At 36.0% G+C, this 10,236-nt stretch overlaps 2 long non-coding RNA genes across 2 annotated transcripts; both read right to left on the minus strand.

Moving 5' to 3' along the window:
• Positions 1–1,008: 1,008 nt before the first annotated feature.
• LOC148845442 (uncharacterized) lies at positions 1,009–1,879 on the minus strand. Its single transcript, XR_016102488.1, has 2 exons — positions 1,433–1,879; positions 1,009–1,351 (listed from the first exon to the last, which is right to left on the minus strand). It is a non-coding gene; the product is annotated as an uncharacterized LOC148845442 (long non-coding RNA).
• A 5,511-nt stretch (positions 1,880–7,390) lies between these two features.
• Positions 7,391–8,626, minus strand: LOC148845443 (uncharacterized). Its single transcript, XR_016102129.1, has 2 exons — positions 7,855–8,626; positions 7,391–7,769 (listed from the first exon to the last, which is right to left on the minus strand). It is a non-coding gene; the product is annotated as an uncharacterized LOC148845443 (long non-coding RNA).
• Between the last annotated feature and the right edge of the window lie 1,610 nt (positions 8,627–10,236).

Raw genomic sequence — 10,236 nt, forward strand, 5'->3', positions numbered from 1 at the left:
ACAATGAGAATTGATTTTCTTCTTCTTAGTTTCAAAAGCAAATTAAAACTATCCAGTTTAAAAACAAATTATTTCTTAAAACAAAAATATAGAAACTGTGTTTTTATTTGAAATCATACAATATATCTGATTATCTTTCATAATTGATAAATCATACAAGTTTGTCTTAATGTAAAATAGCTTTAATATATAGGATTATTATCAAAAACTCATTTTCACTTTTCCCCATTTTTCTTAACTTACCGTGGGTTTTCATAATCTCTAGAAACCCTTATAAGAGAATTTCTATTATCTTAAACTTACCTTCTGTTAGGTCAAAGTTAGTAACCATTAACAGAAGTCCAACTAGGCTATTGATTGTTTTTAATTACCAAATTAACCCTGATTGTTGTGTTACATAATTGCTTAAAATATAGCTAAACCAAAAGTCCCAAACCCATTTGGAGAGAGATGAATCCCCAAATCTATGGAGGGGTTATAATAACTTTCATCATTGCACATTTTTTGTTCATAAGGGTCAGTTTGGAAGGAGTACAAAGAATGCAAAACTTATAATTTGTATTATTTTATATGTATTTATACTGTACATATTTGTATTTCTAGTCCTTCCAAATTGGGGTTCTGAACACGTATGCATCCCATATACTGTCTTTCAGCTCATCCGAATCCATAATAACCATAAAAGATATTATAAAATTATTTTTATTTTTTTTTAATTTTTTTCGCAAATTTATTTGAATGAACCGAATGCTTTAACTGGATGGTTGAGCCCTTGGACCCATGACTCGGTCACCGAAATGGTTGTGGTCTAACTGACTAAGTCTGACAACATTGCTTAGAGATGGAAGTAAGACAAATAACTTGGTGAATTGAATTCCCATTCTCCATTGTAAAATGAAAGACGCAGATCCCATTTTGTACCCACACTCTCACTGAGATATTTGAGTTGTTGTTCCAGTATTTGGATGCACAGCTAAAAGTGAAACATTCTACGCCTATATTTCAGAATTAGAAGCACAACTGAAACTCCATTGCTATTCGTATTATATTTCAGAATTACTTACAGAAACACCAACGAAAAAAAGCCAAAGAACATCCTAATTCATCCAAGAAACAGAAGATAATGGACTTTCCTTAGTGAGACGTCAGTGTTTCAAAGCAATGCAACCCATCGAACTCCAGCGCAAATTGAATCTGGCTTGGCTTTGATTTGCTCTCTTTCGTCGATGGGGTCGCATTTTTCTCTTTTTCCTTCCTCCCCATCACTGTTGTGTTCTTCAGCTTGCTTCGTTTTGCTAGCATTCTTGTTGGTCTGATAATCAGTTGCAGAGACTGAGACATCACGCCTTCCCTGCAAATTAATTAGAAATCAGTCAACTCAAACTAACCAACGAACGGAAAATGAATCAACCCAGAATTCAGAAGCTAGTACCTCTTCAGAATAGATTTCCATGGCAGCTAAATCGGTAGAAGTAGTCATTTTTGAGCTATCTTGAGCAGAAACTCTTAACATAAGTTGAGTTCAACAAACTGATGATGCTGAGAAAATGGGTTAACTGGAGGAAGCTTTATAGAGATAGGCCATGGCCATCAGTAGCAGATGGGCCTTGTTTGCTTAGACCAAGCATGCAAGCTTGATTCACGAGCAGAGAGGGTAAATGCAGTCACAGGTGGGACGTAAGCATGCTTTGAGTGGAGCACATGAAAGGGAAAAGACAGAGGTCTCTGTTCCTTTTGGATAAGAACTCAGACGGAGAGAATACTCTGATTGGATGGAAGATGAATCGCCAAGCGGTTTTAATTCGTAAAATCATTTGGCTTCTCATTCCACTTGGGTCTCATAGCCTCATAGGCATAGCAACTGTGGTCTGATTTCATCAGCTTGATCACAAAATTAGACGTAACCTCTTCCTGGCACAGTGGTTGAGATCAGAACCTAAATAACACAGTTTAGTGCCACGTGTCTTCATCATCCACATGTCGAGAACAGGTGGCAAAAACTATGAAATATATTGTCAAAATGTTGGTCGGCAGCAGGTCTTGGCTTATCCGATCAAATTACTATGGACGTAAGGGTGTGTTTGGTAGGAGGAAACAGTTTTCTGTTTCTTGCTTTTTTATTTTTATCACATTAGCAGATTTGTTCAAACTTCAAAAAAAAAGAAAAAAAAAAAAAAGAAAAAACCAAACCATGTATTCGTAAGAAAATGGTAATTCTCCATTTTTGTGCTTAGGAAGATACTGCAAGTTGCAAAATGTATTATAGTTTTCTAAAACAACAAGAGGGTGATTCTCAAAGTGGTTTTTCTTTCCAAATGCTCAAAATTGTTGATTTGCATTAAGCCTCTTGCCAAACGCCCCTTAATTTGATTGTCCTTTATAACAATGTTTTCAACTCACGGTTGAATTGGCTGGTCACTGGTTGATCCACATCACTCGGCCATATATTTGGCTTCATATATAACTTCATTTCACTCGTAAACCATTCATTTGCAAAGGAACTGTTGAGTCAATCAGGGGGTGTTCCACAACATGGTTAATTCAAAAACAATATAATTTTGCTGATGTAGCATTTGTTTATGTTTTCAAAAACAAAACAAAATACTTGTCAAACACCCCCTTAATAATCTGGTATCTGTCTACTAAACCATTTGACCCAATTAGTTGGTTATACGTCATATATATATATATATATATAATTTTCTGTTTTTCTTGTATTTTTAATCTACTTTCATCATTGGTCCAATGGTTCTCATTTATTATGTATTTATTTTTATTTAATAAGATGAATATATAATATTAGAGAAATGCCTTTTTGACAACTTTATGTGCTTTTTTATATTTTATTTATTTTTATATTTTATTATTTAATTTAAGGAAAATTCTTGATTAGTATCCTATACTTTGGGTCTAGTGCCACTTTGGTCCCCAAACTTTAAAATACAATAATTCAATACCTGAACTTTCAAAACATGATAATCCAGACTATCCAGTACATGCCATTAACTAGCTATTGACCAGTCGTTAAGTGGCATTTGAAAAAGACAAAAAATGAGTGTCATCTAAGTTTTTTTTATCAACCATCCAAACATTGACAGTCCCAAATCCTTGCCTATTTTATTCAAGAAAGTTGGGATCAACAAATGCCCACTCAAACGTGACCCCAACTTTCTTGAATGGAAGAGGCAAGGATTTGGGACTGTTAATTTTTTGTTAACATTTAGATGGTTGATAAAGAAAATTAAGTGACACTTGAAGGGCATTTGTATCTTTTTCAAATGCCACTTAACGGCTAGTTAACAGCTAGTTAACAACTAGTCAATTGTAGGTACTGATTGTCATGTTTTGAAAGTTCAAGTATTGAATTATCGCATTTTAAAGTTTGGGGACCGAAGTGGCATTAGGTCCAAAATTACATGCTTACAGGGTACTAATCAGGAATTTTCCCATTAATTTAGGGAAAATTTCTGATCAGTACCCTGTATCTAATGCCACTTTGATCCCCAAACTTTAAAATGTGACAATTCAGTACCCAAACTTTCAAAACATGACAACCTAGTACATGGTGTTAAATAGTTGTTAATAAATCATAAAGTGACATTTTAAAAAGATACAAATGCCCTTCGAGTGTCACCTAATTTTCTTTATCAACTATGCAAACATTAACAAAAAAAATTAACAGTCTCAGATCCTTGCTTCTTCTATTCAAGAAAGTTGGGGTCACCAAAATGCCCGCTCAAAACGTAACCCAACTTTCTTGAATGGGAGAAGCAAGGATTTGGGTTTTTAATTTTTTGTTAATGCTTAGATGATTGATAAAGAAAATTAAATGAGGTAACTCCATCAGGTTAACTCTGTCCTCTATTGAGAGTGCAAAATATTCTTTCTCAATTCCTCAGTCATATCAGATATGATGTGTGTGATGGTAACTCCATCCTCTTTTGGGAGGACATTTGGGTTGGAGATGTTCCCCTGGAAACCCTTTTACCTTCCTTGTTCTTAGTTTCTTGATACAAAAAAGAGGTTGTTTCCAAATTTTGCTCATCCTTGTAAACCCCTTGGGCTCCTACTTGGGATTTTGGGTTCCGTAGAGGCTTAAGGGATGAGGAGATTGGGTGCTTAGTCAGTTTACTTTGCCTTCTTGAGCAAGTTTGTTTGAACCCCTTTGAACTTGACAAAAGAATTCGGACACCTAGATCGGAAGGATCTTTCTCTGTGCTTCTTTTTTCAAATTCCTTTGTTGTTCTAACCCTTAACATGTTTTCCCTGTTAAGGAAGTCTGGTGCAGACATGTTCCCCCTTAGATCTTAGCATTCTATTGGGAAGTGTACTATGGGAAAATAAATACCTTGGATAATTTATAAAAGAGAAGACCTTTTCTTTGTATTTCCCCCAACTGGTGCATTCTATGCAGATCTCAGAGTGATGACTATTATCATTTGTTAATTTTTTGTTCCTTTATTGCAGAGTTATGGGATTGGCTTCTCTCTTTGTTTGGGAGCAGATGGAACTTGCTAGCAGATTTAATAATGCTTTTTGATCCCTCTACTTTTGTTTGACAATAGAAAATGGGTAAAATCACGTGGAGGTGTGCAAGAGCTACATTGATATGGACAATCTGGGAAGAAAGGAATGCTGGAACTTTTTTGAAAAATGAAAGAAACCCTCAAGAGATAAAGGACTGCATCTTGGTTAGGTGATTCATTGGCTGAAATCTTTGGACTTGTTTCACCAATTCTCCTTCAATGACATCTGGAAGAATTGGGTGGCAGTGACAAGCTGTTCCTCTTCCAAGATTAAAGTGAGAATAAGCTGGTCATTACCTCCTGCAAGCTTCTTAAAGTTGAATTTTGATGGAAGCAGTCTAGGAAACCCAAGTCCTTCTGGAGTAGATGGGGTGTTGAGGAATGGAGTCAGAAATGCGACATTTATCTTTTCAGGTCCGTTAGGAGTGGGAGGCTCTACTAGAGCAGAAATATTTATTGCCCTGCAAGGTGCACAGTTTGCAGCTCAATTAGGGTTGAAACAGCTAATAGTTGAAGGTGACTCAAAGGTTGTAATAAACTGGTTGCAAGACCTAAAGTCAGTAAGTTAGTGTTTCAGGAATGAAATTCAAAAGTTTAAGGTGCTGACAAGAAACATGGACCTAAGAATACAATGGGTGGGAAGATCAGCAAATGTTTTGGCATACTGTCAATCCAAGGGACTAATTGGGAATTTTGCCTGCATCATACGTTTGGGAATTTTGCCTTTAATTTGTGATGCATCATACGTTTTCTTGACCCAAATGATTTAATTGCCACTTAGAAAATAAAAAATAAAAAACATTAAAATATTACTATTTTTTATAAACTATCCAATCTAAAAATAAGCTTAAAAGGTAAAAGGTTAAACTGTTAGATAAGGTTCCTAATGGGGTTTTATTCTACAACAGAATCTCCTACCACTATAGTGGTCTCTAGGTACAACCGAATGTGCAAGATATACGACTTTGGCCAAATATTCAATAAATTATCCAACGCTTTTATATCCATTTCATCCACCGTTTAATAGCTCAGTATAACATTTTAATAAAATATTTGGAATTATTTGATTGTGCTTATTTTCCCCGTATATATTGTTTAGTGTAGGACCTACCTGGTGGTGGGTCCCAATTTTCTTTGATTACAGGTAGCAGCTTAAGGGAACATCTCTAGTTGCTGTTATCTGATACTCAAATCCTTAAAAGCTGTGTCATAGAATTCCTTTGGAATTTTCTCCAACTCTTTATTTTTCTTATTTTTTTTATTAAACCAGACACAGCTTAATATTACCAAAGTGTTTAGGTTATTTCTGACAAAATCTCTCTTATTCAGACAAACCTATTGAAAGTCCGTTTTTTAGGCTGTGTTGGGAATTGGTGTAAATTAAAAATGGTGTACAAATTTATATCAGTTCGATCTTCTTTGCTTTTGGAATGAGAGTGTAATCATGATTAGTAAAACTCTATTTTGGTTCAGTTCTATGTATATTTGGACGGAGTGAAGTTTTACATCTATATTCGATGTAAAATCTATTAAATGTAAAGTTTTACATCGATTATTGATTATGGATGTAAAATTTTACACTCTTCATCTTTTGCGTTTTTCAAAAAACAACGGTCACTTTTATTCTTTACAAGAAGTATGCTAGATTAAATACGTCAGCTCAAATAAATGGATGTTTACTATTTTGTGAGTGCATCACTTCCCCCTTCCCATCTCTTCTTTCAGGGCCTGTTTGGGAGGTCTGAGCTGAAGAGTCAGTTAAAATGTTAAATTAATTCAACTGTTTTGAAGCATTGTGGATAAACTATTCAAAGAGTTGAAGTTGACAGCCTTCAAATGACTAACAGTTCATTTAGACTCTGCCATTCTTTCACCAAACATAGCTTACAGGCTATCTGTGTGGGCAGTCATTGCACTTAAGCCCTCTCAAATGAGTACTCAGTACCCTATGCAAGATGCAATATTTAAGCCCCGTTTGATTTGCAGGAATAGGGGTTTGGAATCAAAATCAGAATGGGCTATTTTGATTTCAACTGTTTGGTTGGGCGGAATTAGAATCTCATTCCTATTTTTGCTGGAATGACATTCCCCAATTTGAGGTTCCCCTGTTTGAGAGAATGACCATTCCCTGCCCCTCCCTTAGGAGTGAAATCCCATTTTTGTTGGTTCCAATTTTCATTCTCATTCCTGTCTGAATCAAACAGATTATGGGAATAGACTATTCTGATTCCGATTGTGAATTATAGTTGGAATTGGAATCAAATTAGAATCAAAGTCCTTTAGAATTAGAATCGGAATAATCTATTCCCTTCACTTGTTTGGTTCAGTCTGGAATCGGAATCAGAATCAGATTTGGCTGGAATGGATTTTTATTCCAAAAGAGGGGGAGGGGGAGGGAATGGCCATTCTCTGATATGGGGAATACCATTCCACCAAAAATGGGAATGAGATTCCGATTCCACCCAACCAAACATTCCAGACCCCTATACCCAGATTGAATGGATTAATCATTTTATAATAAGACCATTTTCATTTTCCCTACTCCCCCTACCTCTTTAATTTTCACCCTTTCATACAAACATCGTCTTTGACTAAGTTTCATTTTTTTAGAATAAATAACTAAACAATATTTTTATTATGGTTTGAATCGTCAATAAGAAAATGGTTTGAATGATTCATCAGTTTAAATATCCAGGTTGAACGGGTTTTAAAATTTAAACAAGTCAATGTTAAAAACGCAGCCTTAGATGATTTCAGAGGGGTGTCTAAAGGTTTAACCATTAGACCCCTTCCTATTTTAATCCATTAATACCAATAGTAATCTCTGCCTTTGCATTGAGGATAGAGGCTTCAAAAACAAACTATTTATTTTAAACACCAAGCTCCTCTGTGTATTAAATTTCAATTGGAACCATCTCATTACAGACTGCCACTAGATTTTCAACCAGAAAACCAGTTGAAGCTTTGGCACTTAAGTTAACGAAAACAAAAAGGAAGAAAAAACAAAAAATCAGAATGAAATTCTGTTGCCAGTAGCTAGTAATTGACAACAATTTACAGAAGCAACCATAAGGAAGAACTTCCATACGACCTAACACTAACATCTAACTCACAATGTAGCCCCTCGAATTCCATTGCAGACCTTTGCAGGCTTGTCCTTGAGTTACAATCCTGCACAATCGGGGACATGTTCTTCTGGTTTTCCTTACTGTTCTTTGCAGTCATTGATACACGATGCTTGTTCTGCAAATGAGAAACACAATCAGTTAGCATTAACAGAAAACAAGTTTAACACAGTTACAAAGGAGGAATGGAAAGGAAAGGATACCTCAGTGGCATAGATCGCCAAGGAAGCAAAATAAGTAGACATTTCCATTGTAGGCAATCTGGAGATGAAGAACAGAAACAGAAGAACTCAACAAAGCAGGCTTCAGATGTCCAAAAATGGCTTCTGAGAGCAGATTCAGATAGAGGTAATAATTTCTGGGAGAGAGCAAAATGGGTTCTCTAGAGAGTCGTTTTTCCCTCAGTATCTCTCCCAAGAAGTGCACAGAGGTTGTTGGCCTGCTGCGGAACACAAAAGGCAGTTAATAGAGACATGATTGGGACTATAAATAAGAAATTGTGTGTGAACCTGGTAACATAGAAAAGGTTGGGGTGGCCTCAACATGACAGTTTTGTTAGTTATGGTCTTATGGATGGGAAATGTTCTACCAGATCCCAAATGATAGCCATGTTCTCAGGAATTAAGACCCCAAATCTAATTCAGGAGAAATCCAAACAAAATCATGTAAGAGAGCTCCGAATTCAGGCCTAAGCTTAAGGATCAGAACTCAATTTGAACCATTCAGTATAAGAACCCATTTGCTTCGCAGTCGGGATCGGAATCGAAATCCTTTAGAATTGGAATGGGAATGATCTATTCCCATAGTCTGTTTGGTTCAGACAGGAATGGAAATGAAAATTGGAATTAACAGAAATGAAATTTCATTCCTAAAGCAAGGGCAGAGAATGACCATTCTCTCAAATGGGGGAATGTCAGTCCATCAGGAATGGGAATGAGATTCTGATTCCACCCAACCAAACAATTGGAATGGGAATCCCATTCCCATTCCGATTCTGGAACCTTATTCCTTCGAATCAAAGGAGGCCTAAGCTTTTCTATTGTTTTTTCTTTTTTTTACAACTCTGGCCCAAATTACTTGCCATGTATTCGGTGATCACGCTCAACCAGTCCTACCTCACCTCAAGCATCAAACATACGTTTTTCTCTCGGATCAATGTTGTCAAAATCTTATAATTTATGATACGATTTTATTCATAAATTTTAGGGTTTATACTATTTTTATGCTTCACTGTGGTTCAAATAAAATTCTATAAATATATAGTGCTGACACACACCCAAAAAAATCCAAACATAGAAAGTAATCTCAAGGTTTTTAAAACCAATGCAAACAGCGAACCAGTTAGGGGTTCGGTTCCCGGCTGAACAGTCCAACCGTTCAAATCGAAAAGAAGGCCGGTTCTGACAAATAAAATAAAAAAATTAAGAAAAATAAAAACTGACCAAACCGTTGAAACAGTCCAACCACCCGAATCAGCGGTTTTCTGACCAAATCAACAATTCGAAGTTTTTCCGGTCCAACTGTCCGATCTGATCCAATTTTAAAAACCATGAGTAATCTCGTTCCAAAGGGGAAAGGAAAATGAGGTGGATAAAATCACATTTGTTTGTGGGGGAGCATAAATTTTTTTAAGCTTGTTTTGTGTGGCAGTGTCGAATCATTCTATAAATTTAACCATTCCATCTAATCAATGTTCCATTTTATTTTTGACCTTGTTTTGACATTGGATTCTACTAGATCGTGAACTGGTGGATAAGCAACTTATCCACCCTCAGAGAAGAGTATTTGGTTGGGTAACTATACTCCCCCAAAAAAATTTCCGTGGACCCCATTGTAGTGGTACTCGAATGAGCCAAAATTTGAGCTTGGTCCCAATAACCAGGCATGATACACTATTGACTTTTATATCCTCACAGCACTCAAGTTGCCGTATGATACACTATTGACTTCTATATCCTCACAGCACTCAAGTTGCCGTATATTGAAGACCCACAGATATACTTATAGGAACACCAGGGTTTTTAAAATCGACCTGGAGAATAAATCGGTCAGGGGTCTGGTTCTCAGGTCGAATGGTTTGACCGTTCGAATCAAACGGTTGATTCATTTTGACAAAAAATGGTCAAAACCATTCAAACGGTTAATTGCCTGAGTCAACGGTTTGCTGACCAAAATCAACATTTTTTTGGGAAAAATCCGATTTTAGAGGAAAAAAATAAAATCAATCACCTGATCGGTTCCCTGTTTTTCCAATCCAACCATTCGATCTGGTCCAGTTTTGAAAACCATGGGGAGGACCATACCTAGTTTGATGGTCACCCTGTTCACTGGTGGAGAGAAAGAGAGATCTTAGAAATCATTCACGACCGGAACTGATTATAATGTGTTCCCCCAACTGTAGGTCTTGTTAAAAGAAGGGAGACTAGATTCAGGAATTTGGTGGAATTTAAGTATGACAATTTGCTCCAAAAAAGTTGATTTTTTGTCCCATTTACTGTTTTTACAAATTATTTTTAAACATACCTGATTTTGTCAATCCATCAAACTTCATTAATTATTTTATTAAAATCCCTTTATTATATTTA

The sequence above is a fragment of the Nelumbo lutea genome, chromosome 7 (assembly GCF_056320005.1).
Source record: "Nelumbo lutea isolate HS-2025 chromosome 7, American lotus-T2T, whole genome shotgun sequence".
NCBI lineage: Eukaryota > Viridiplantae > Streptophyta > Magnoliopsida > Proteales > Nelumbonaceae > Nelumbo > Nelumbo lutea.